Source organism: Triturus cristatus, chromosome 5_2 (assembly GCF_964204655.1).
Source record: "Triturus cristatus chromosome 5_2, aTriCri1.1, whole genome shotgun sequence".
NCBI lineage: Eukaryota > Metazoa > Chordata > Amphibia > Caudata > Salamandridae > Triturus > Triturus cristatus.
In genome coordinates, this window is record NC_140588.1 from 474,654,150 (window position 1) to 474,681,832 (window position 27,683).

General features: G+C 40.6%; 1 protein-coding gene across 1 annotated transcript in view; it reads left to right on the plus strand.

Moving 5' to 3' along the window:
* The first annotated feature begins 966 nt into the window (after window positions 1–966).
* LOC146823173 (uncharacterized) overlaps window positions 967–27,683 on the plus strand; it is a 68,530-nt gene continuing 41,813 nt past the window's right edge. The window contains exon 1 of the mRNA XM_085606630.1: window positions 967–1,105. The gene's annotated coding sequence lies outside the window, so the exon portion shown is untranslated. The remainder of the gene's footprint in view (window positions 1,106–27,683) is intronic.

Here is a 27,683-nt window from a genome sequence, read left to right on the forward strand (position 1 = left end):
GGACTGGTAAACTCACAGTGGTGTCCTGACTAAGAGATATATTGAGGGGGGCCTGGGATACAGTAGGAAGATCTGAGAAAGGTGGTAGTCAATCACATACTTCGAGATTACTCAGGGGTGCAAATCTGTTTCTAATAGGGAGTGGTGGGACGGTTGCATCACATAGAGAGTTGCAGAAAGGGGGGGGGGGGGTAATCCTGGGCTGCAACCTGAAATTCATGATAAACAGTTTATAAAAAAAGCCCAATGGTAGTGCAAAAAAATCTGGTTGTCAGAATTGGATGAGATAGTGAGTATGCCCAATAAATGCTCAACCACCTTTTTGTTGTTAACATTAACGACTATGCAATCCCTCCCCCCATGGACTTTGGACACTTAACCTTCAAGCATTCCTGCCTGCAACCCCACCATGCCTCCAGTAAACTAAAAGGCAAGTCAGCTCCCGTGTGTACTCTGTATATGTGGTGTGGCAACATTACATTCTATTAAACATAAAATAAAAGTGTTTTGTATAGGGCAAATCTTGACTGCATGTATTTGAAGACTCCCTCTAATGTGATGAAGAAGAGAAAGTAAAGTTGTCTGGATCACACAATTTCATCGAGCAGGAATGTCGGAATTTCATGTTGTACATTTGGCAATGCTGCCACTGGTTGGGTATCTGCTTCTCTGTTGTCCGTTTTAAAAAGGTTTGTCATCAAAGCTTTGTCTATATTCCCTGGCGCGTGAGGTGGCTCGTTTTTTGGGCTCAAGCAGTCAAGAGGACCTCGAGCTGAACCAGAGCCTGGCAAGCGCCTCGAGGCTGGAGCTTTTAGTGGCTCGCCAACCTCAGTTTATGAAGTGTTTCACTAGATTCAAAGCACAAACTCTTAAGAGCCCGCAGGAAAGCTAACTTCGCGGTGGTTTGTGACTCAGAACCGCGGCGCTGCAGTTGTCACGTTGTGGCCTGAGTTCGGCTCTCATCCGGGCCTCGGTTTGGCAGCGCGAGAGTTCTCGTGCATTGAGTGTGCTGTGCACTGCAGGGACTGCAGTTTTTGTAAGAAGGTGTAGCGCTGTGGGTCCGGCGTGAAGTACTTTGGGACCGGCACCAGGTTAGTGGTCACAGGTGAGTACTCGAAGTCTATGTATATTTTTCAAGTAGGTGAATATAGCGTACCTCCAGTAGAACTATGCGCCAAGAGTGCGGCTACAATTACACGTGATTCGGGTTTTGTGCCACAAGTATTTTTAGACTGTTAATGACATTCTCTTTTTTCACATGATTTGCGTGACGTTGGCACGTCCATTTCTATTCTTTTCCAATTGGTTATCTATAATTTTCAAGAACAGGCATTTGTATGTTAATATTTACATCCACTCGAACCTTTATTTGAAAAATAATATTTTGTTTTACATAGCGCTTCATTCCTCACATCTGCCGTTTCTAAGCACTGTAAAGAACAGACGCATCTATCACACCATTTATGCTGCTCTATTTACCGGCCTCGGAAGAATGTAAGGTTGAGAGGGCAGAGCCCGAATTGGAATTAGTAGCCTGCATTTGTTCGCAGGCAGCTTTCAACTCACTGAGCCACATAGGCGCTATAAACACAATATATTTCACCACTGCTATCTGGGAAGGAAGGATCACTACGGTTCATATATAACTAACTGAGACGCGCTTCGTGGAAATGCCAATAGGAAAGTGCTGCGAGGGAGTAAGGTAGAGTAGGGAGAAGCTCGTGTGACTTCTCCGGTTCAGAGAGTTGCAAAGCACAGTTCAGAGTTCCTGAAAACAGTCTAATTGACGTTGAGTTTTGGCATGTGAGTTTCTCCCTCAGGCGACTAAAAGACAAACGTGAGCTACTTGTGAATCAGGCGCCTAGGCACTTTTCAGGTGGCGATGTGTATATACAAGCTACTACTAGTGATAATAATAATGCTCCAAATTGAGAAATATTGAATTGTGCAATAAGTTAAGATGCATAACTATTGTAGGCAATATTTTGAATCAGAGTAATCCTTAATTAGTTTTTTGAACGTACCAATGTTTTTATACGAGTCCCTTGATTTCTCACAGGTGAACATTTGCAGGAGGGTATGCCACTTTGGGGGATCTACAGCAGGGCAGCTGAGTGAGTTGGGCACCTGTTGCTGACACGTGGGACCACATTAGAAAACCTTTGTACATACTGGTGCAATGTTGCTCCTTCTCTCTGCCTTTGTAATATGAAACGGATCTATCAAAGTTTGACCCTGAAAGACTTTTTGTAGCATAGCAAAAATTAATTCCGGCACTATTGATAAACACAAATTCCGCGAATGTTTACTTTTTTTTCTTACATGTAATCGAAACCTTATGCAAAAAAAATCACGAACGACATTAAAAATGACATGTTTACAATCTGAAACTAGATGATTTTGCCTCAAACTTTGTCACAATGTTAACATTTAAAAGTGGTGGAAATGCACGTGCTAGTTTATTATTTGATACAGCAGAACTTTGCCTTTTTTTGCATAAGTGCAAAGTTTGCAATTGCTAATTCTGTCTGAGCAGCTCTTCTTGTAGTCCATCCAAGATTGATACATTTAGTACCAGCAGATTGTAAATAGTAAGACTTCTACCACAGAAGCTCTGCACTGGTGAAAAAAGGCAGGCAAACTTATCATTTATTAGACTTTATGTGCCCATATAAACATATAATACATTGAAAACAATGCTTATTAAATATATTAATACATTAATATCAATTGGGTTGAACAATTGCAAAATCCAATGAATAAATTGCTACCTTTTCGGAATGGAGTGTGAAGGAATAATCAAACGCAGATTCAACATCATTAACCGAGCCTCATTAATTATTGGTTTAAGATATTCCTTTCTCTCCAGTAAAAGGAGGGACATATTAACATAATATTGGCTAAATTATAAGGCAAATTACATTGGAAATGGCAGAAACTAACACCTCTATTTAACATGTAGTCCATATTAATATAAATGCACAGTGTCAATAATAGCAAAAGAAACTGCCTGATGTGGGATTACCGATGAAAACAAATACTCTGCCTTCCCAACCTTCAACTTAATTGAGTTATTATGCTTTTCGTTTTAATAAACTGTCTGTCTACATGAAACGATGTACATTCATTGTTTTAGGACCATTTTATTTATGAGAATTGAATTGGCAGTGAATAAATATTCCAGTGTATGGTATTGTGCATTGTGTATTGTGCAATAAACTTCTAAGTATATGGGCATAACCACACTGACTTTTACACAGGTCCATCAAGCACTCCTTAGCTGAGCTAACCTTTCCCTCAATGGAGAAGTTAAGAAATTTGGACACACTGCCTCTCTTTTAAGGTGTGGTGAACTCAACCCTATCTCAAAATAAATCGCTCCAATGCCAACACAAGATGGCAAAACCAGGGCTTGATAAAGTGTCCCTTTCATATTTGCTACTTCTTTCAATTGTATACCTGATGTACAATAATGTTAAATATATCCTATTTTTGGAGAGTATTCTTTTGAAAATTGTTCAAACTTCCGATCCCCAAAATAAATTGGATTGCATTAACCCAATAAGGATCATTCCTCCCACCCACTCCACATTGAAATTATACTTCATATGCTCTTCAAGGTTTAGCTTGTTATTAAAAATCACCCCCGTATATTTATAAGAACACACAGGCTCAAGTTTAGCATTATTTAAACCCAAACTGGAAGACAATTGTTTGCCTCTAATCTGCAAAATCTGAATTTTCTTACTGTTAGTTGTGAGTCTATTTGCTTTGCAGTACATTTTCAAAGAAGTTTGCTGCCTTTGTAAACCAGTGGTAGTTCTGTCTAAAATTGCCAAAATAAAGTAATGTGTTCACTGCACTACCATTAATATGAGGGGGGACTGGGATTGCCCTGTGACACCTAGGTACTTTTGGAAGATCATTTAAAAATAAAGTAAACAATCGTCAGCCAATAAACACCCCTGCTTTAGAACAATGAGTACAGGAATCTGCAGTGTTGTTGCATGCCCACTGGTGATATTTACTTGAACCCAAGTATTGAGTGAAATGCAACGAAAAGTGACAAGAGGCGATGCAGCATCCCCTTGTTTGCAAGCTTAGACAGAAGGAGACCACGATCAATCACATCAAATGAAAACTTGAAGTCAGCAAAGTAAACATGTAACATGCCTGCTCCGAAAACTCTTTGCGTGATATCATTTAATGGAAAGATGTGATGAACAGTATACTGACCTGGGTGAAAACCTGCTAGTTCCCTTGCTACAAGGCCCACTATATCAATTCGTTCTTCAGGAGCCAGTAGCAAGATAGTGCAAATAATTTAGAACCTCTGCCTAATAGAGAAATTAAACCATAAGGTGAAGACTTTCCATAATCTCCCCTTTCTTAAGGATTGGGGAGATCAATGATTCTTTCCAGCTGTCGGGGCAGTTAGCTGTTGTAGAAAATTACTTTAAATAGTGTTACAAAGACTTTGACTACCATGCAGATCCTCTTCAATAAACCACAATGCTTATCATGTCAAGGACATAAGCAAGACATAACACCCTTAATATCTACCTCATTACAACTAAGGCCTTCATCAGTAGGTTGACTAATTCCATCCATCAGATATCTCTAAGAAATTGGCTGGCCAGATATCATTCTCAAATGTTCCTCCAGCGGATGACTAGAAATGTACTATCTGGTTCTTACTTCAGGCTTGGGTTTGTTAGGTTTTAATTCCTTGAAAATTGTTTCCCATATTATAGTTTTTGCCACTCACTTTTTTTTTTCCTGTAACTTATTATACTCTTTAATTAAGATATCCCCCTACTGCAGCTTAACTATAGAGCTATTATGCTTTATCAACTTTCTGTGACATGCTAAACCTTATATCGTTAAATCCGTTACTCCTCAAGAAGTAGGCCATAGTTTTTCTTCTTTAAATTTCTTTCTTTAGCATTTCTGTTACTCATTTAATCTAACTTAGAAAAGTATTCACTGTCAGCTGTTCATGCACACCACTAAGAATAACGTTGTTTTTGCTTTCTTTAAGAGCTAGAGGCCCGTTGACAATCTCCTCTTTGCCACTGATGATCATTCATAATTTATATTGATTACTTCTAAAATTATCTTGCACGAATTGTAAGAGTTCAGCATAAGTTAATTGGTAGATGGTCGTTACTCTTCCTTGTAAGAACTTTAATAGATCACATATGTTTAGAAAATTTCCTAAAACAATAAAAAATAAGGCTCATAATAAAGGTTTTGTTTGCTTATTGGTCTTTATGAAAATGGCTAATGATCATGTATAGTTCTGTTTCTTCCAGATAGTTTTCAAACATTAAATAAGCCTATACATTCTGGTTTGTTTTACAGAAAGAAATCTGATTAGTGATACTAAGATAATTTCAAAATCAACCCTTACGTTCCCTACTTGTAGATGCACAAAAAGAGTAGATTATTTTTGTAATAAAATCACCTCCTAAAGTAAATTTTTAGGCTATTTACCCTCAAAACCGCTAAACAGCGTTAGATACTTGTTAGAAAGTTAGAGCATTTTACTTTTACATTAACGCATATTACTTCTTGTTTTATGATAGAATCAAGAAAAGAAATAGGAGTCACCGATGGTCAAGCAACATGTCAGCACTACTTGATTTTACATTCTTATTTGTCATGGTAAATAAGCCTACGGAAAGCAGATCCCCTTCATCCTAGGTGATCTTGTTTCCACTGACAATGAAAGACTGGACTGGCAGGTCCATCATGTTTCTAAGGTCCTTGCAATAAAAGGATGCTTCTTTACCAACAAAGCTGGTTCAAATTTAGCCAACCACAGTTTTAAACTTTTAAACTATGAACATTCCATGAAATTCCATAAACAAAATTCATAACATAAAATTCTCTGCTATTAAGATTAGGAACACGTCTTAAAACATGCAATGCAATTAGACAGTCTCTTTTTATCGACCGCTTTCATTTGATTAGGTGATTCCCTTCTCAAACTGATCGTTAAAGTTATCTTCATGTTTTTCAAATCATGCTTGCTCTTGTCCATGGAATGCTTTCGAATTCACCATCTTTTGATCGCAAGCAGTCACTAATACTCACTATTTGTCCTAATGATGAAGGTACACTTTTCACTATTGATAAAAGGTTATTTTCTGAGTCATAAATCATAAAAAATATATGTAGCCATAAACCATAGCTATTTAAGTTCCTTTACAATTTTTTGAACAATGCATTTATAATTTTGAAATAAAAATCTACTCTTGTAGCCTCGATGCCATTGCCATCCTTCAAAAAACGAATCCCTTTAATGTTGCTAATTGTAATATCAATTACGGCTGGTATTTTTCCTAAAACGGATAAGAAATGACCATGGCTAAATAATTGGTAATTCCCCAAGGTGTTTACCGTTGTTAACCATACAGCTTATGAGAATTATTTAAATTACTTGAGATGGTCTTGTTTTGTTTTCAATTAGCCATGTTAAAGATCACACCATTACGCCTTGAGAAGGGCTGTGCAAAGTCTCATCATTTTTTGATACAGGAGCACTCATGGTCATGAAAGAACTACAAGTAGTATGTGCAGCACACAAACAGAATATATCTGCGTAAAACAAAAGATTTTGCACTGTTTTTTGGCATGACCCTTGAATTTTATTCGGTGTTTGGACAAAATATCAATTTGGAAATATCAGAGAAAAATATCGTGACACAACAACATTGTGCTGCAGAAATATAGTTGTCAAGTATATGGATTTTTCAAGTAAGCAATATAGTTTTCAAGAAAATCATTTTTGTAAATATCATTTTCAATAATATAGTTGTAAAAATATTGTTTTTTAATTATCTTTATGTGTGTTAGTTTATAAATAAATCTCTTGGGTTATTGTTTGTATAATCATTAATAATATTTTGAAATATAGTTTGCAATGTTAAGTGATTTATCATTATTAATTTATTTATAACAGTAATTTCTATTACCATAGTGTGTTGCTAGTTTTGTAGGGGTGTAGGGTGGGAAGTTAAATATTAATTAATAATGAATTTAGTATTAATTATGTAATTGAATATTAATCATGTAATTGTGCAATATATATATTTTGTAAGTTATTTGTTAGGTGCGAGTTGCTGGGTTTGTAGGAGCATATGGTGGGAAGTAAAGTAAGTAATAGTTGATTAACAACTAATTAACATTTCATTAATAATTATTTAATTGGTTATTAATTGTGAACATTTTGTAATAATTCTATTTTTTAAGTTATTTGTTAGGTTTTGGTTGGTGGGTTATTTATTAATAAATTAACGAATTCATAATTATTAATCAATTCATTCATAATTGATTGATTACATAATAATTTATTATTTTATATGTAAATATTTATTAATTGTGTTACATTTATTATAGTCATATTTTAGGTGTGGGCTGCTCAGTTTGTTAGGCAATAATGTCACAAGTTAATTAAGTAATAAATAATGGCCAGTTTGTTTTAATTGATTAGTTACTAACTTGATTAATAATTATGTTAATAGTTTCATTGTTTTTATACATAATTTTGATTTGGATAATTAACAAAGTTTATATTAAGAATTTTATGTTTTTATTAAATCAATAGGGTTATGTTTCATACATGTTATGTGTTTGAAGTGAAGTATTTTCCCTACTGTTGCATAGACTGGAGTGGGATTAGTAAATTTTACCCCTCCGGAGTGCAACACTTTCCCTACTGTTGCACAGTCTGGAGTGGAAAAAGTAAATGTTACCTCACTGAAGTCCAATGCTTTTCCTACAGTTGCCCAAACTGGAGTAGGAATAGTACATTTTACCCCAGCAAATGCCATAGCTTTCCCTACTGTTGAAGAAACTGGAGTGCAAATAGTACATTTTACCCCTCTGGATTCCAGCACTTCCCCTACTGTTGTACAGACTAGAGTCAGAATAGTAAATGTTGCCCCTTCTAAGTCCAACGCATTCCCTACTGTTGCACAGACTGAAGTGGGAATAGTACGTTTTAGTCCTCCGAATTCCAACGCTTTTCCTACTGCTGTAGAGACTGCTGTGCGACCCCTCCGGAGTCCAATGCTTCCCCTACTGTTCCACAGACTGGAGGTAGAATAGTAAATGCTATTCCTTGGAGTCCAACTCTTTCCCACAGACTGGAGTGGGAATAATAAATGTTTTCCCTACGGAGTCCTACACTTCCCCTACTGTTGCACAGACTGGAGTGGGAATAGTAAATGTTACCTCTTCGAAGTCCAACGCTTTCCCTACTGTCGCACAGACTGGAGTGTGATTAGTTAATGTTACCCCTCAGGAGTCCAACACTTTCCCTACTGTTTCAGAGACTCGAGTGCGACCCCTCCGGAGTCCAATGCTTCCCCTACTGTTTCACAGACTGGAATAGGAATGGTAAATATTACTCAATGGAGTTCGACTTTTTCCCTGTTATTGCTCAGACTGGAGTGGGAATAGTAAATGTTTCTTCTCTAAAGTCAAATGCTTTCCCTACTATTACACAGATTAGAATAGGAATAGTAAATGTTACTCCATGGAGTCCAATTCTTTCCCTACTATTGCACAGAATAGAATAGGAATAGTAAATGTTACTCCATGGAGTCCAATTCTTTCCCTACTATTGAACAGACTGGAGTGGGAATAGTAAATGTTACCCCTCTGGAGTCCAACACTTTCCCTACTGTTGCACAGACTGGAGTGGGAATAGTAAATTGAACCCCTGTGAGGTCCAGTGCTTGGTGCAAAGTCTGGAATGGGAATAGTACATTTTTATTTTCCGAAGTCCAACACTTTCCCTACTGTTGGACAGACTGGAATGGGAATTCTAATTGCTACCCCTCCGAAGTCCAACACGATCCCTACTGTTGCATATATTGTAGTGGCAATAGTATATTTTACCCCTTTGAAGTCCAATGCTTTCCCTACTGTTGTATAGACTGGAGTGGGAATAATATATCTATTATTCTGAGACTTCGATAGTTTTTAAAAAACATTGTTTAAATATATTTAGTATTATTAATTGTTTATTTGTTTCATTTTATGTATACCTTTTTGATATCATTTCATTTTAAAAAGTTGTACTTTTTTTTTTAAATGTGATGAATTGGCAGTTTATTCCATGTTTAGAATTTTTTATGCTATCTATCTATCTATCTATCTATCTATCTATCTATCTATCTATCTATCTATCTATCTATCTATCTATCTATCTATCTATCTATCTATCTATCTATCTATCTATCTATCTATCTATCTATCTATCAATCTATCTATCTATCTATTGATCTATCTATCTTTTTTGACTTTTTGACTGTCTAAGTTTATTATGGTGCAATGGTGCCTGCATTTGCACTAGGCAGCAGTTTCTGCACCAATGCAGGCAGTGAGCACGAATGTGCTGTATAATGTTAAATATGGCGCATTACTGCCTGGTCCCTTTCACACAGTGCAGCGCAGCAACGGGGCTTGCGGCGTTGCATTGTCTGTAAATTTGAAAAATATGCCCTTCAGTTTCAATAATTTAAACCTTGGCACTGAGTAGTTATAGCACAGAGCAGACACGCTTAGCTAAAAAGAATTTGAAAAACATTTTCCTAAACTAAGACAGTCCAAAAGTCATAAAACAACACAATGAAATCAAACAACCCATTTCTAATATTAAGAAAAAAATGAATCCAAAAAATGACATCAAATCCACTTAGGGAAACCAGAGATCTGAATTTTTTAAAGTTTAAAGCAAATAACACCAAGCACAAGTAAACCTGTAATGAGAATTCAATGTTTGCAATGGAACAGGCACAATTTCAGACCGATGGCTATGGAGTGGAGGTTGGATAAACCAAATGGGAAACCCAGGTCAAAGGTTTTACCCCCTGACTTGTTTATGGAAGTCAAAATCCTGCAGCGGGTCAAGGCTGAAGGTTATATAAGACTAAGTCCTGTTGATATCAGGTAGCTATTGGACAAGGTCCCACTGAAGAGTTGGATTTGGCATGAAAAGCCCTGAGCAGAAAAAAGCAAATTTCGTGCCAGCAGAAGCCCTCTCGTCAGTTGGATATTTATCGTGCCTTCTCCTGATGAATATTTCTACTTTCAGACTTGGGGGTCTATTAGGATGGCGGTCGGATGGCCGCTGCCGGCGGTGGTCATCCGCCCGCGATCGCAACCCAGAAAACCGCCTGTCCCATTAACATGGCGGTGTCGACCGCGACGGTGAGATTTCCCGCCCGCCACTTTTCCGCCGGTAGAAGTCCGCACACTTGCCTGGCAGGCGGAGCTGGACTGCTAAAATGGGGCCAGTGCAGGGTCAGGCTCCGCATGATTATGATGCCGGTGATAGCCAGTCTTTCCGCGGCGGTGGAACTTCCATGGAAAGGCATGCAGAGAATTTTTCCGGGGGCCCATTGCAGGCCCCCAATGTGTTTGGGGGGGTGTGGATGCACTGGGGGGCATGTCCATGTACCAGGTGGCAGGCACTGTACAGTGCCTGCCGCGCAGTGCAGGGATCTGCTGGACATGCTTTTTTGGAAATCACGGCAGTGCCGCTGGCAGCAGCAACCGCCGCAATGTTGAATACCGCGATTGTACCGCCGTGGTCGGATTTCGACTGCAGAGCAGACTAATTGGACCGGCGGTTATGCCGCAGTCCTAGCGGGCTGTGTTTTCCTGCTACCATGGCAGTCGGAGCTGAAAACGGGCAAAAGCCCAAAGAACTATACAATAGTTTACAAGAGGAAGGGAATAAGTACATTTTAGTGTGTTAGATGTAGTTTCCCTTGAATAGAAATGTCTTCAGTCTCGGTCCGAGTTTTGGGAGGGCCGGAGCAAATCAGATGTTAGTGGGATGTTCTAGATACTGGGTGCAGAGAGCAAGTAGGCACATGACTATTGACCATTCCCCATTCACATAGTTGGTGATAGAAATGGTTGCACTTTTGAGGCAACCTCTCTGTTTCTTAGTGGTGGCAATGTGTTAGTTTCTTGCAACAGTATTGCATTTCAAACATATTTTTTAACACTGACATAAGTCAACTAATTTTCATGTGATTGAAATGTATAGTATTGATAAGTTAAAAACCACTTCTAATTCTGTTTCTCCTCCATCCGGTTTCTGTAAACTGGTCTCCAATGGACCTAACACACCATACAGTTCATGTGCAGCGTTTCCTGTTGAAAATGCTTACACAACAACACTTTTTCTGCAAAGCACTTCCCTGCTACTTGGAGCAAGGCTTGCATTATGTTAGATATAGAAAAAATAATAAATACCTAAAGTTGTGCCTTTATATGTGTGTCATGAGTTAGCATTTTAACTCCATAAAATATCCTGTTCTTGAACCACACAAAAGAGTAGCTTTACAAATGTTTTCTGATGATTTTCCGAAAGAGACTTTTTGGGGAGATTTACAAAAATGCTAAAAGCTACTAATGACAATCTAGATTAAGCATTGGGAAAACAAATAGGTCTCACCTTTGAAACCTTTTGGCTTGTCAATGGTTTTTAGCCATGCTGCACATCATGCTGGATGCTGCAACAGTTTGTAGATGTAAATACCACTTGTCCGTGTCTACAAAATGATGCTGCTACTTTTGGTTTCCTTTTATTTGTTAATCTAACTTGGATCAGTAAGTAAAAAGAAATAACTTGTATGAAAACGTATATATATATATATATATATATATTATCTACTGGTGGTCGCCAGTAGATAGTTATAGTTAGGACCGAGTTTCCATAGGAAATCTGAAAATTCTATTTTGAATAACTTTGGCGCCGGTTGATGAATCCTCGCGAAATTTTCAAAACTAATGGGGCGCTTCGCTCAGCTCCTACCCTGAAAGTCTCGGGGTGATTCGTCAAGCGGGGGCTGAGAAAAAAGGGGGGTCCTTTCCCATAGGACCTTCAGCCAAAGGTACAGCCCGAACGGCTGAAAAGAATTACTTGAAATTTGGCAAAGAGGTAGTCCTCAGGTCAGGCATGTGCCTTTTGCATATATGGTGTCAATATGTTCAGTAGTTCCTGAGAAAATTGCAGTTAAAAGCACATAAATATCTATAAGCGCGCACCGTGCGCGCACGGTGCCGTGCGCGAGCGTAATTCTGATTGGTGGATTCATGTCAGTCAACATTCGAATCGGTCGAAATCAGGAAGTGTCGGCCGCCATTTTGTGTGTGAAAGTGAAACAGAAAGGTGGAGAACGTGAAAAGGGGGCAGGGTAGAGAGTTCCTGACCCCCTAGCCTTTGTCAGGGGGTCCCTGAAGGACCCCGAAGGGTGAAAAAAACATAGTTTTTTTGTTTTTTAAATCGTGGGGTGCGCGCACGGTGCGCGCACGGTGGCAAAAAATTCATTAAAAAAATTACAACACAGTATATTAGGAATATAGCTCTTCTTGGAGAAGTGAAGTGAGTTCTGAAAAGAACTGTTGTTTTTTGTCGAGCAGCAAAAAAAAATGCAGCAAAAAAAAAAGGAAAAAATGTTCACCAGCAACAAAAAAAAAAGGAAAAAAATTAGGGGGTGGAGCATGTGTGCTGCTGTATCTTGTTCTCTATTAGGTTAATGGTGCTCACACCATAACAGAGAACAGCATTGCACACATTGCACCATATATGCACCTTCTGGAACAGAGGGTGCATATCCAGAGGTCTAGAAGCAGGTGAATCTGCGGCTGCAGATGATGTGCTCGGCTGAGCTGCTGGAGTGTTGTCTCTTGCAGCCCGAGCATAAGCCACAGGATGCATTGCTTTAAAGTGCCTTATCATGGAGTAAATACTAAAGGAGTATTTTTTTTTAGGGTCTCCTCTAGATAAGACCACTCCACAAACAGTGCAGGTGACTTTAGGAGCATTCACCTTCTTCTGACCCTCTGGAAAAGTAAAAAATTGCCAAATAAATGAGTCCTTTTGTTTCCTCTGCCTTGGGGGCACAAAGGTCTCCTCCTCACTCCCTGAAGAAGTCTCCTGTTCTGCCATTTTCAGGTGCAGGAAAAGCTGTTCAGCTCCTTCTCCCAGGAAATAAGAAGTATTAATGAGGGGAGTGGGTGTGGTGTTGGAAGATTCTGGAACTGAAACTACTTTGAACCAATGAAAAGTGTTGTTTCGTAATCACATGACTTGCCGTGCGCGCACCGTGCGCGCACGGAGCACGCACGCATGCGCGTACGGCGCACGCGCGCACGGAGCACGCACGGAGCACGCACGCATGCGCACACGGAGCACGTACGCATGCACAGACTGAGCAAGCACGCATGCGCACACGGAACACGTATGCATGCGCACACGGAGCACGCACGCATGCGCACACGGAGCACGCACGCATGCGCACACGGAGACGGTGCGCGCACCGTGAAAAACTTTTTTTTTTAAAAACAAACAAAAAATATAACTGTTTAAAACTGTTTATAAGTTTATGGAAGATATAGGTTTCACACTTAGGAATTAGCATTTTAAAAACCTTGCAATTTCACTGAAAAAACCATAGGTTTCACACACGTTATAGTTAGGAATTAGCATTTAAAAAACCTTGCAAATTCACTGAAAAAACCATAGGTTTCACACATGTTATAGTTAGCTGGACATTTCACTCGTAAAAAAACCATTGAAATTCCCCCGTTATAGTTAGTTCAGCTAACTATAACTCACACGACTGCAATCCACTGCTGATGACGTCACATAGTTAGAAATTAGCATTTAAAAAACCTTTGAAATTCACAGAAAAAAACATAGGTTTCAGGCAGTGTATTGTTAGCAATTAGCATTTAAAAAACCTTAGAAATTCACTGAAAAAACCATATGTTTCATGGGCGTTCTAGTTAGCTGGACTTTTCACTCGTACAAAACCATTGAAATTCCCCCGTTATAGTTATAGTCATTGGAGATGTCATCAGTGATGTCATGAGTGATGTCACTGAGCATGTCATGAGTGATGTAATCTGTGACGTCATCAGCAGTGGATTGCGGTCGCGCAAGTTATAGTTAGCTGAACTAACTATAACAGGGGAATTTCAATGGTTTTTTATGAGTGAAATGTCCAGCTAAATATAACATGTGTGAAACCTATGGTTTTTTCAGTGAATTTGTATATATATATATATTTATTCACTGAAAAAACCATAGGTTTCAGGCACGTTATAGTTAGGAATTAGCATTTAAAAAACCTTAGAAATTCACTGAAAAAATCATAGGTTTCAGGGGCGTTATAGTTAGCTGGACTTTTCACTCTTACAAAACCATTGAAATTCCCCCGTTATAGTTAGTTCAGCTAACTATAACTCGCGCGCCAGCAATGCACTGCTGATGACGTCACATATTACATCACTCATGACATGGTCAGTGACATCACTCATGACATCACTGATGACATCTCAAATGACATCACTGATGACATCATCCAGTGAATGTGTGTTTTTCTGAAAATTACATATGTTTTATATATGTATATCTCAAGGTCGATGGAAGAATAAATGGGTATATAAGTGTCTAAATGGATGATTTTTTTATGAAAAATTGATTGAATAACTGACTGATTAAGTGTATCTTAGTGAATACATGGCTTAGTGAGTAATGTTTAAATGTGTAAATATCTGTATCAGTCTCTCACTTTGTGTATAAGTGGCTGCATGGGTTGGTGAGTAGCTACATGAGTGTCTATATAGGTTATTAGTTGTTTTTTTGAGTATCAGTATGAGTGTCTGTATGGTTCGGTGGGGGTATTATGTAGTGCATAGGTGCATGAATGAGTGACTCACTGTTTGTATGTGTTGAAGACAGCATGTGTGCAGGACTGTATGGGTGGATGAGTGTGTGCATGGGTGTGTTAGTGAGTGATAGACTGTCTCAATAGTGTCTTTATGAGTAACTACATATGTTTTAAACTAGTATATGTGACTATTGGTGTATATAAGTGAGTATATGTGAGAGTGAGAGATTGAAAGAGTTCCTGTATGAATAAGTATGTGTTTCTATAAGTGATTGTTTAAAAGACTAAGTATGTGTAAGTTTCTGTAGAAGTAAGTGTGGTGGTGTGTGTATAACTGTATATGCAAGTAAATGGATGTTTGATTCTTTATTAGCATGAGTGACTATGTGTGTGAGTAACTCTATGGATGAGTGGCGTTGTGTAACAGGATGTATAGGTGTGTGAGTACATATGATGAGTGAGTACATGTATGAGTGACTGTATAGGACTGTTGGTGAATGAGTGGATGTGTATGTGGATCTTAGAATTACTGAATAGGTTGTTGTAACTGGTATTGGTATGTCCATTATTTTGAACATTGTAGTTTCTATTTTTGAATGTGTGTATCATAGGTTATATTAGGGGAAGAGGAGGTCTGCCACTCTATCACAAGGATGATGTCATCAGTGATGTCATTAGTGATGTCATTTGAGATGTCATCAGTGATGTAATGAGTGATGTCACTGACCATGTCATGAGTGATGTAATATGTGACGTCATCAGCAGTGCATTGCGGGCGCGCGAGTTATAGTTAGCTGAACTAACTATAACGGGGGAATTTCAATGGTTTTGTACGAGTGAAAAGTCCAGCTAACTATAACGCCCCTGAAACCTATGGTTTTTTCAGTGAATTTCTAAGGTTTTTTAAATGCTAATTTCTAACTATGCCTACAGAGATAGGACATGTGAAGAAAGAAGAAACAACGCACAGAAAGAAAAAAAAGAAATGCAGAAAGAAGCAACAGAAGTCCTCAAAGACGAAGAAAAGTGCAGGAAGAAGGATAACGTGCAGAAAGAACAAACAGAAGAGCAGAAAGAAGCCTTGTTGCAAAATCATCCTGTACGCTCAACTGTTTCAGACGGATACTGGTGGTAACTGAGTCTGACTAACCAGTCCTAGAGCCAGTGCTATGTTAAAAGACACTCAGAATACAGTGAAAACACCTACATACACTAGGGAACACTATGCGTTGGGGTCCCCCTCTGATCAGCATGACCTCCTCTGTAAGCCCCTAGTATATAATAGGGCAGGGGATTAAAACTACCTCTTAAAACGCGCCACAGGGCGTGTTTGCACACGTCACCTCAGGCCCCGTCACCTCACTTCCCCACTGTGTAAACACGCCCTGTGGCCGTTTTAAGTTGGGAGTTTAAGTCCCCTTGAATCCTGAGTGTCCCTAGGGTCCAACTAGACCACTAGGTACTTCCAGTAAGCGCCACAGAGCTGCGTTGCAGAGAGATGTAAAAAGGGGCACGGCCTAGACCACCTCTCTGCAACGCAGCGGAGTGGTGTTTACTGGAAGCACCTGGTGGGCTAGTTGGCCCCCAGGGTCCCTCAGGATTGAAGGGGAATTATTTCCCCAACTTAAAACGCGCCACAGGGCTTTTTTGCACACGTTAACTCAGGCCCCGTCCCCTCCCTTCACCACTGTGTAAACACGCCCTATGGCCGATTTTAGTTGGGAGATTAAGTTCATTTGAATCCTGAGGGTCCCTAGGGTCCAACTAGCCCACTAGGTACCTCCAGTATGCGCCACAGAGCTGCGTTGCAGAGAGGTGTAAAAAGTGGCACGGCCTGGACCACCTCTCTGCAACACAGCTCAGTGGCTCTTACTGGAAGCACCTGGTGGGCTAGTTAGCCCCCAGGGGCCCTCAGGATTGAAGGGGAATTATTTCCCCAACTTAAAACGCGCCACAGGGCTTGTTTGCACACGTTAACTCAGGCCCCGTCCCCTCCCTTCACCACTGTGTAAACACGCCCTGTGGCCGTTTTTAGTTGGGAGATTAAGTTAATTTGAATCCTGAGGGTCCCTAGGGTCCAACTAGCCCACTAGGTACCTCCAGTATGCGCCACAGAGCTGCGTTGCAGAGAGGTGTAAAAAGTGGCACGGCCTGGACCACCTCTCTGCAACGCAGCTCAGTGGCGCTTACTGGAAGCACCTGGTGGGCTAGTTAGCCCCCAGGGGCCCTCAGGATTGAAGGGGAATTATTTCCCCAACTTAAAACACGCCATAGGGCGTGTTTGCACACGTCACCTCAGGCCCCGTCCCCTTCCTTCCTCACTGTGTAAACATGCCCTGTGGCCGTTTTTTAAGTTGGGAGATTAAGTCCCCTTGAATCCAGAGGATCCCTAGGGGCAAAATAGCCCACTAGATACGTCCAGTAAGCGCCATTGCAAAGAGGTGTAAAAAGGGGCACGGCCTGCACCACCTCTCTGCAACGCAGAGCAGTGGCACTTACTGGAAGCATCTGGTGGGCTAGTTGGCCCCCAGGGTCCCTCAGGATTGAAAGGGAATTATTTCCCCAACTTAAAACGCGCCACAGGGCGTGTTTGCACACGTCACCTCAGGCCCCGTCCCCTCCCTTCACCACTGTGTAAACGTGCCCTGTGGCCGTTCTAAGTTGAGAGTTTAAGTCCCCTTGAATCCTAAGAGTCCCTAGGGTCAAACTAGCCCACTAGGTACCTCCAGTAAGCGCCACAGATCTGCGTTGCATAGAGGTGTAAAAAGGGGCGTGGCCTCAGAACACCTGTCTGCAACACATCTCCCTGGCGCACACTGGAGATACCTGTTGGGCTAGTTGGCCCTCAGGGACCCTCAGTATTGAAGGGGAATTAATTCCCCAACTTACAACTGGCCAGGGGGCGCGTTTTCAGAGTGCTGCAAGGAGGGGGCGTGGCCTCCAGCGCGATGCCGGTCTTTTATTTATTTAATTTTTTTAAGAAGGAGGGCTGTGTGGCCCCCCCCTTCTTTTTCTAATTTACTGGCCCAGGGGACCCCATCCCCCAGGGCCTGCACCCTAATGTTTTTTGTTGAAAATTAATTTGGCCCTCCCAAGGCCTTAATCGGCCCCGGGGACCCCAACCCCCGGGTCATGGCCTTTTTTTATTTAAATTCTTTAGGAGGGGGCTGCGTTGCCCCCCTCCTCAGGCCACTTATGGCTCCGGGGACCCCATCCCCCGGGGCCGGCCTTTGTTTTTTATTTTTTTTTAAATATATATATTTATAGAAACACCTAGGACATGCTGGACAAACCGTATTTACCTATCACCATGACGATTTGCGTGATATTCATTAAAAGGCGACTATGCATAGAATGAATCCACATGGAATGTATTTACACCGCTAGTGAAGCTCTGATGTGTCTGACGCCCTACCGTGCCTAATCCCGGCGCCCCCGCCGGTGGGTACTCTCCAAGTAGACACCCTTGTCGTTTATTTATACAAACATGGGTAGCTATTGACGGGCACATTTAATATACACGCACACCAAGCCATTCAAAGGGGATTCGACAAAAATTCGACCAAACTATGAAAGAAACCCCCCCTCACGGTTAATAAAAAACACATCCACCGCCGGATGTGTAATACTTTTTATTTTACTCTCTGGAAAGGAGATGAACCTCACTTGAGAGTCACAGCGTGCTCCTGGCTGAGCCCAATGCTGTGTTACACCCACCAGTGCCCGCCGATTGCCTCACACCTCTGTGTTGTATTCCACCTGCTAGTGCGTATGCTATGACACTCTCTAGCCCATGTGCACTGTAACACCACCCCGTGAATATGTCATGCCACACTTGCCTTCGCACGGGTTATATTGCCCCATCTAACGTGCCTTCCTCGATGTGTATGTTATAACGCACAGCGCTATGCCATACATATTACAATCTGGGATCCATATCTTTGTCACAGTGCATATGCAACGGTACACTCCCCAGCACATATTTTATATTACAACTTTAGAGACTAGTTATGTTACACAACACTGCCCTGTGCATATTACACTCCAAGGTGCATATCGCATAACACGCGCTAGTGCCTGTGCTATCTCGCGCTCTCCAATGAATCTGTCATTGCGCACAATGTATTGCATATTATATTTCACGCCCCGGTTCATCTTATATCACACTTTTTGGTGCATAGTTTATACCATATACTACATCTAGTTTTCATTTTCAATCGTGCTCTCAGGACTATGTTCTATATAACACTGCGTCCACCTACCCTTTTCACGGGCATTACATTTTGCGATGGGGGTGGAGGGTCAGGGGGTGTTTCTGCCATGTGAGCCCGGAGTCACAGTCACAAACGTCCTCTTCTTCCTGAATAAAGTGAGATTATGCTGCATACTTGTTCATATTTTAAGTAGTTCGCACAGACACACATTTTAAAAACAATAAAGTTCCTAATACCCACCTTCTCTGAACAGTTAGCTTGCTGCCCCATCCACCTCCTCCCTATCCTCTGTTGTCTGAATCCATGGACTAGCCTCCTCCCTCCTGCCATGCATGGTCTGATGTGCTGCCACTGCCCTCCATTTAGCATGATGTACCAGTCCACTCCTCCTGCCCTCCATTGCCCAATTCTATGGCCCATCATTGACCTCCTGCTTAGCCTCTGTGCTTAGCTTGCTGCCCCTATTCTCCTTCCCCCTGCCCTTCGATGTCTTTGTGCATGCCCCTGCTCCATCCTTTTTGACCACTATGTTCCATGGACCTGCCACTCCTATCTACTCTGAGTGTTCTGTTGAGCTGCCACTCCCCTCCCACCTGCCTAGCATTGTCAGATGACTGTAACCTGTCCCTGCCACCTCCACCCTGCCTGTCCACATGCCATGCCCCTATCCCCTTCCTCCTGTCCTCCATGGTCCATTTTACTGCCACTCCCTTCTGCCCTCCCTGATCTGTTGTGCTGCAACTGCTCCTCCTGCCTGCCTCACGCGGTCTGTTGTGAGGCCCCTTCCCCTGAACTCTCTTGTCTGTGCCCAGGTCCTGACCCTCCCTTCGATCCTCCATGGTCCTTTGTGCATGCCCCTGCACCCTCCTACTTGCCCATCATAGCCATTGTGCTGCCACTAACCCTCCCGCTTGCCATGCATGGTCTTCTGTGCTGCCATGGCCCCTCCCACCTTCCCTGTGTGGTCAGCTAGCTGCCCCTGACCCCCTCCCACCTTCCCTCCATGGTCTGTGTGTATGCCACCATAGTCTCATTGTTGCTCTCCATGGTGTGTCATATTTCTAGTGCCCATCCTGCCTGACCTCCATGGTCATCTTGCTGCTCCTGCCCTGCCACCTTGCCCCCCGCCCTCTATTTTCCATGTGCAGACCCCCGATTCCCTCCCTCCTGGTTTGTCTGTTCCATTGTAATGCCCCTGATCAGTCCCTCCTGCCCTTTATGGTCTGTTATGCTGCAGCTTTCTCTCCTGTCTGTCCATTATGGTCAGCTAGCTACCATTGCCTTTTTCCCATCTGTTCTCTGTTGTCCATGTGCATGGTCCTGTCCCCTCCCTATTGCTTTCTATGGATTGTTGTGCTGCACTCCCGTCCCGCATGCGCTGTGTGGTGTATTGTGCTGCTGCAAACCGTGATGCCTGCCCTGTAGGGTCAGTTTGGTGCACCTCTCCATGTCCCTCCTGTCCTCTGTTATCCGAGTCCATGTCCCTACCCCAATTCCTCCTGCCTACCATGATTCAATGTACCATACTTGCGAACATTTTGAACTTGGTAAGAGGGAGATTTTGAAAAAAAACTGGGGTATTGATTTTCCCCTTTGAGTTACATTGAAAAAGAGGAGATTGTAGACAGGAGACAGATCAAATAAAGCCCATTTGAGCTTAAAAACATTGGACGTTTCCTGGCTGAAACGGGTCTGTTGGCATGTATGGTTGTACTACCACTGCCTCTTCCTTCTGCCCACAATGGTCTATTATATTGCCACAGCCTCTCTTGCCAGTCCTGTATTGTTGGTTTGTTGCCCCTGCCCCCCTTTCCACTGCCCTCCATAGTCTGTTGTGCTGCCACTGCCCTTCCTGCCTGCCCAGTGTGGTCAAATTGTTGCCTCTGCAATCTTCTACCTGCCTTCAATTTTCAGAGTCCGTGCCCCTGGCCTCTGCCTCTCAACAGTATCCTAATGAACAACTAGATTGCTAACATTCTATATTTATTACAAAAGTGTGGAACGCCTGACGTCATCTTGATGTAATCAAAACTGTAACACCTAGAGTATTTCCTTTAGAAATTACATATATGAGAGGGTCTTATTCTCATCAAAATTATGGTTAGTGCTCTAAAAAACTAAAATGAGGACATATTTTCTGAGTTTTCAAATAGCGACAAAGAACTTTTAAATTATTTGTAATCTTTATGTTTTTTTATCCAGTTGACCACTTGATTAAATGTTGCACCTTGGCGAGAGGATGTGGTGTTACTTCCAGAGCTGCAGACTTTGCAACTGGGGAACCAGGTTGGAGTTTCTGCTTCAGCTCAACATTCTGTGATTGTGGTCAAATCACTTAATCACCCCATGTCTACAACAAAAATGAATTTGATCTTGTGTGATGTAACCAATGCTCATGTAAAGCATTCCAATACCTGACAAGCCTGCACTATATAAAACTGCAAATACACAAAAAATAAGTGTTTTGCACACTTCTGTCATTGGGCTACATGTGGGCTACATCTGGGTGATATTTGTGCTGCATTTAGGCTCTTTTGTGTCTGGTGGCCATCTTGGGAGATTTATTTGTTATGAAGTTTCCTAATTTCCTCATTTACTGCAGTCTCCTCAGTGGGAATACTTTCAGTTTTTTATTTTGGTTCCATCAAGAAGGCATTCAGATGTGTCACACATTTGCCATAAATTCTGAATGTTAGCACTCTAGTTGCTCATTAGATCACTGTAGTAAAACTACTGCTCACCAGGGACGTCTGCTGCTGGTATTCAAAGTGCATGTTTCAGTCTGCATGTCAGAATTTGTTTATGAAATAGAAGAGGATTTGAGAAGTCAAAATGCGCCCTAATTTTTCTTTCTGCAGAACTAATCATAATTTCTATGGCAAAATGAACCCCCTCATTTTGTTCCTTAGTAAATTAAATGTTTTAAGTCTTACCACTTTATTCCAATCAAGATGGCTTCAGGTGTGCCATACTTTTGTCATAAGTAAAACTGTTAGCGCTCTAGTTGTTCGTTAGAACACTCTGGGACATTCTGTCATTGGGCTATACTTGGGCTACATCTGGGTGATATTTAGGCTACATTTGGGCTCTTTTGTCTCTGGTGGCCATCTTGGGAGATTTATTTGTTATGAAGTTTCCTAATTTCCTCATTTACTGCAGTCTCCTCAGTAGGAAATACTTTCAGTTTTTTACTTGGTTCCATCAAGAAGGCATTCAGATGTGTCACACATTTGCCATAAATTCTGAATGTTAGCACTCTAATTGCTCATTAGATCACTGTAGTAAAGCTACTGCTCACCAGGGAAGTCTGCTGCTGGTATTCAAAGTGCATGTTTCAGTCTGCATGTCAGAATTTTTTTATGACATAGAAGAGGATTTGAGAAGCCACTCAAAATGTGCCCTAATTTTTCTTTCTGCAGCACCAATCATACTTTCTATGGCAAAATGAACCCCCTCATTTTGTTCCTTTTTAAATTAAATGTTTTAAGAATTACCACTTTATTCCAACCAAGATGGTTTCAGGTGTGCCATACGTTTGTCATAAGTAGGACTGTTGGAGCTCTAGTTGTTCTTTAGAACACTCTGGGAAGCTGCAGTAGAACACAAAGGAATCAACTGACAGTCTCTGCCCTTGTTGGATGTACATGTTTTACTGAGAATGTCAGACTTCATTCTCACATGAGTGAGAAAGATAATGTGAATTTCCAGAAAATATGCTCTCAGTTAGCTTATAGATCACCTTCCAAACCTCTGTGGGAAAAGCATGAGAAAATAGTTTTCACTCAAACATGATTCATGATATCACAGCAGAAGGCTTTTTCACATGGTAAAATCACCTTAGAACACACCACAATTCCTAAAATGAGTATGGTACCATCAACAAATGATTTATAATGTAACTAAAGTCTTAAAACCTTCTATTAACTGCAATGCTTTTTAATGAGGTGCTATCATGTATAATGGTCCCAAGATGGCTGCCAACACTTCTTGGATGAAGTGCTGACAGCCAATCAGATCTCACGATGAGATGTGTGGTTAGGCTCCGCCCAGATATATATGTGAATTTACTTTTGATTTTCTCAGGAACTACTGAACGGATTTACACCATTTAAGCAAAAGGCACATGCCTGACCTGAGGACTACCTCTTTGCCAAGTTTCAAGTAATTCTGTTCAGCCGTTCGGGCTGTACCTTCGACTAAAGGTCCTATGGGAAAATGCATGGGAAAATTGCGTTTTGGGACCCCCCTTTTTTCTCAGCCCCCACTTGACGAATCACCCCGAGACTTTCAGGGTAGGAGCTGAGCGGAGCGCCCCATTAGTTTCACGAAGATAAGTCAACCGGCGCCAAAGTTATTCAAAATAGAATTTTCAGATTTCCTATGGGAACTCGGTCCTAACTATAACTATCTACTGGCGACCGCCAGTAGATAATATATATGTATATATATATACACACACACACACACACACATATATATATATACACATATATAGATATATAAACACAAACACATATGTACGTGTTTGTGTTTTTATAAAAGTATATATTTATACATCGTATTAAATATTAGTGGAATGTATTTACTTCACATTATATTAATTGTATATATCAAAATGTTTTACATATATTACTTTAAACTCTATTTATATTTAACAAATCGATATTTTTGTACATTTTTGGACAATATTAGTGTCAGTTATATTTTGGCAAAATATTTTGGTACTTACCATTATATGTATAAGAGCATGATATTGTGGTAAACGATATTTCTGACACAATATTTTTGTCGACAATATTGTTTACCACGATTTTTTCAGTGATCTAAACATTACCTTTATTCTACTGCCAGTTAAGTCCTTGCTTCCTGGCATTCCATGTCTAAGAAACCAGTGAATAATACATAGACTTCTGAAATATTTTTATGCACAAGATAAAAGGTAGCACTTTAGTCAGCTGAACAGCCCTTCTGACTGACTGGTATATTTCTAGAGTAAGTGAGCAAACAGCAGTGGAGTTACTGGTTTCTCATCCATCCATTCTTTCTGTTTCAAATATGTTTCTTCCAGCGAACCCATTACTTTTCTCTCCAACTACTCACATATTTAAGTTTCATGTTATAATTGGTAGAAGGGGAATGAGAAGAAATTTGTCAGTCAAACTGTTTTCTCATATGTCACCCATGTTTCACCAGGTAGTTTACCACTGTACTGTAGTCTGAAATTCAGTTCTCCAAGCTGTTAAGTGTTTTTTTTGTTGAGATGATTATGTTCAAGCATGATTACAATTCTCTAACCATAAAATTTTGCATAACATTGCCCAGACCTGGGATTACATTGGGAGAGAAAACTTTAGATACCTAGGAATACAGGTGTCACACATAGTTAAATAACAACATGAATATAATATGTGCAGAGTGATTCATGGACTAAAACAATGAGTTCAATTCTGGGACTCCCTGCCACTCTCTATCATGGGTAAGATTGAAATTGCCAAAATGATATTGCTTCCACAGGGCCTGTATCTATTGCAAATCTCCAGGGTGCATATTTATCAAAAGTTCACGTAATGGAGGGCAGCAAGCAAAGTTGCTGTGTGAACTGGAGAGACTGGAAAAGTGCCCTGTCTACTAAGAGATGGAGCTCTTCAGCTATCTCCTAGTGCTGACACACTTGTGGCTGCCTAGTGCCAAGGCAGGCACCCTTGCACCATAGTGCAAGGTTCCCTGCGTGACGACTAGGATTGTTTTTGGGAAGAGAGGGATACCTTCCTGCACATAAACAATCCAAAGAAAAAGTAAGTAGGATAAATAAACATATTTCTCCTCGTTACATTGCACAATTTCAGCTTTACAAACCTTAGGACCCCTAAGGAAATTACTGCCACTTCATTTTTCTAATCATGAGAAGGTCCCATAAGTAGTCACTAATCTTTATCCGGTGAGTTTTTATCTTGCTGTGCGAATTTGGACCTGCATAATAAACTGAGCTTGTCACTTTCTTGAGAAATAATTCTATTGTAACAAGAAAGATAACTCTTTCTCATTATGAATAATTATCTGACCTTCTCTAGTACCCATAAACCCCTTTCCCTCTTTACCGGCCAGTCTTAACTTGCTGCTCATTTTTTGACCTCCTTAATAACTTAGCTTGTCACTATTCTGAGAATTAATTATATCACAACAAGCACGAGAACCTTTACTCATTTTGAATATCCCACTGACCTCCTCAAAGTACCCTTAAACCATTCTTACTAACACATATTACACCGTTCCAATATGGCACCCAGTTATGGGGCCCCACACTGGAACCTATGTCTCGACCCAGAAGTACCGCACTTCACGAGTATTTGACAGGCTTCCCATCGGCACCCTGCGTAGCTGCTGCCAACTGAACGGATTGACTGTAACTTGGATTCTTTTTTTTTTTTATGTTTGAAAAAGCTTTATTGAAATAATATTATACAGGAAAATATCAGCAAGAGAAAACATAAAATAGTGAACAAGTAGCACAAGATATGAACATAGCTGATATCATTTTAAAAACCGAAAAAGCTTCTTTTATAAACTTTTAAGGGGAAAAAGAGGGAAGAGGGAGGGAGGGGAAAGAAAGTGGGAAAAAAGGGAAGAAGAAGAAGGGAAAATAATACTTAATGCTAAAACATGTCAACAATAATCATTAAGGAATGCAAAACAGGAGTGATCCACGATCAGTACATAAAATATAAAATATAATACAATATAGATAATAATAAACCAGAGGAGTAAGCAAAAGGTGGCAGAAAAGAAGAGAGTCAAAAAAAGAAAAGAAAAATAAATAAATAAATAAATAAATATTTCAAGGTGGTTTAAAGTTCTCCGAATTAGTTTGTGAAACCTTCTTCGTGGCCAAAAGATCTAAATATGAAGTGAGAGGTAACCAGAAAAGATCCACATTACGAGGTGGCTTACAGGAAGAGGCAAAAGAAACATCAAGTCTATGAGTGTGGCATAGTGCGTTCCACCAAGCTTGAATAGAGATGCTGGTGAGGGATTTCCAGTTCGAGGAAATGTGTTGGAAGGCAAGAGCAATCATGAGGTCGTAGAGACCATGAGAGTGTGGAGGAATATCAAGCAAGTCAGAAAGGCTGCCAAGAAAAAGGAGGGGGATAGAATATGGACAGGAAAGATCAAAAATATGGGTGATATATGACCAAACTTTATCCCAAAATTTTAAAACAGAAGGACATAAAAAAAAGAGATGAAAAGTATCAGCCATAGGCGAAGCACAGGTCCAGCAGTTAGCATTAGGAATAGATGGAGAAAAACGAGATAGAGAGAGAGGAGAACGGTAAAGGCGATGATAAAAATAAAATAGGGATTGAGTAAGAGAAGCAGAACGAGAAATTTTTAAAGATCTGGCCCAAATTTTATCCCAAAGAGCAACAGACCAGGAAGAACCCAAATCCAATTCCCAAGAGAGTTCTAATTTAGTTTTATTACGTGCAGGATTGGGTGAAGAAAAGAATTTATAGATAAGAGAAGCCTTGGGCAAAGTAAGAAGAATTGGAAGGAGAGGGGGAGGAGTAGAAGTGGATATGGAAGAGGGGAGAGAATAGAAACGGTCAAGAACAATCGTCATAAGGATAGAAAACTTTTGTAAAAAGGAACGGGGACAATGAAACAGAAGTTGAAATTTAGGGAAAGAGCAAGGTACTAAGCCATCAAAAAGCTGATTAACCCATATGATACCTTTTGAACGCCAAGACTTCCAACAGATAGGTCTGTTTTTGAGAAGAATGAGTGAATTATACCAAAGAGGCGAATTTAAAAAAGACTCACGCGTCATGTTGGAAAGGAGAAATAGGGGACGCAAAAGAGAAGAAGTATGTTTAAATAAGGGTGGAAGAGTATATGGTGAGTTGGCGGAAAAGCGTAGGATTTCGGGAAAAGAGAAGGGTAACAACAACGATTGTTCGATCAGGAGCCAAAGAGGAGTAAAAGGAGAGGAGCCTGATGCAAGCCATCTGGATGCCTGGCGGAGAGAGAAAGATTTATGATATAGACGGAAGTCTGGAAAATTGACTCCTCCATTAGACTTAGGCTTTCGAAGGTTAAGTAAAGAGATTCTAGATTTTTTGCCCTTCCAGAGAAATTTTGAGAGACATGAGTCAATTCGTTTAAAATAGAGAAGAGGAATGTGAACAGGTAACATAGAGAAAGTGTAAATCAAGACAGGAGCTATCATCATTTTTATGGAATCCAATCGACCCCACCAGGAGAGAAAAAGAGGGTTCCAAGTAGTAAACAGTTTTTCAATACGAGATTGAACGGCAGACATATTTAATTTAACGGAAGTGGCAATAGAAGAAGAGAACCAAATTCCTAAATATTTAATTTTTGATTTATTCCATGCAAAACCTGTAGAAGAGAAGAGATGAGGAAGACAAACAGACGTAAGGGGAGGATCTCAGTTTTGTCAGCATTGATTTTATACCCCGAGACTAAAGAAAAAGAGGTGAATTCAGATAGTAAAGAAGGAATAGAAGAAGTTGGATCAGATATGAATAAGAGAATGTCATCAGCATAAGCAGATAGCTTTAACTGGTTATCACCATATGGGAAACCGGATATAGAGTCATTATTGCGAATAGAAGATAAAAAGGGCTCAAGAGCAAGAACAAAAAGAAGCGGAGATAAAGGACATCCCTGACGAACCCCTCGATGGAGCATAAAAGAAGAAGAGATCTGACCATTGACAAGAACAGAAGCTTTGGGAGCAGAATAA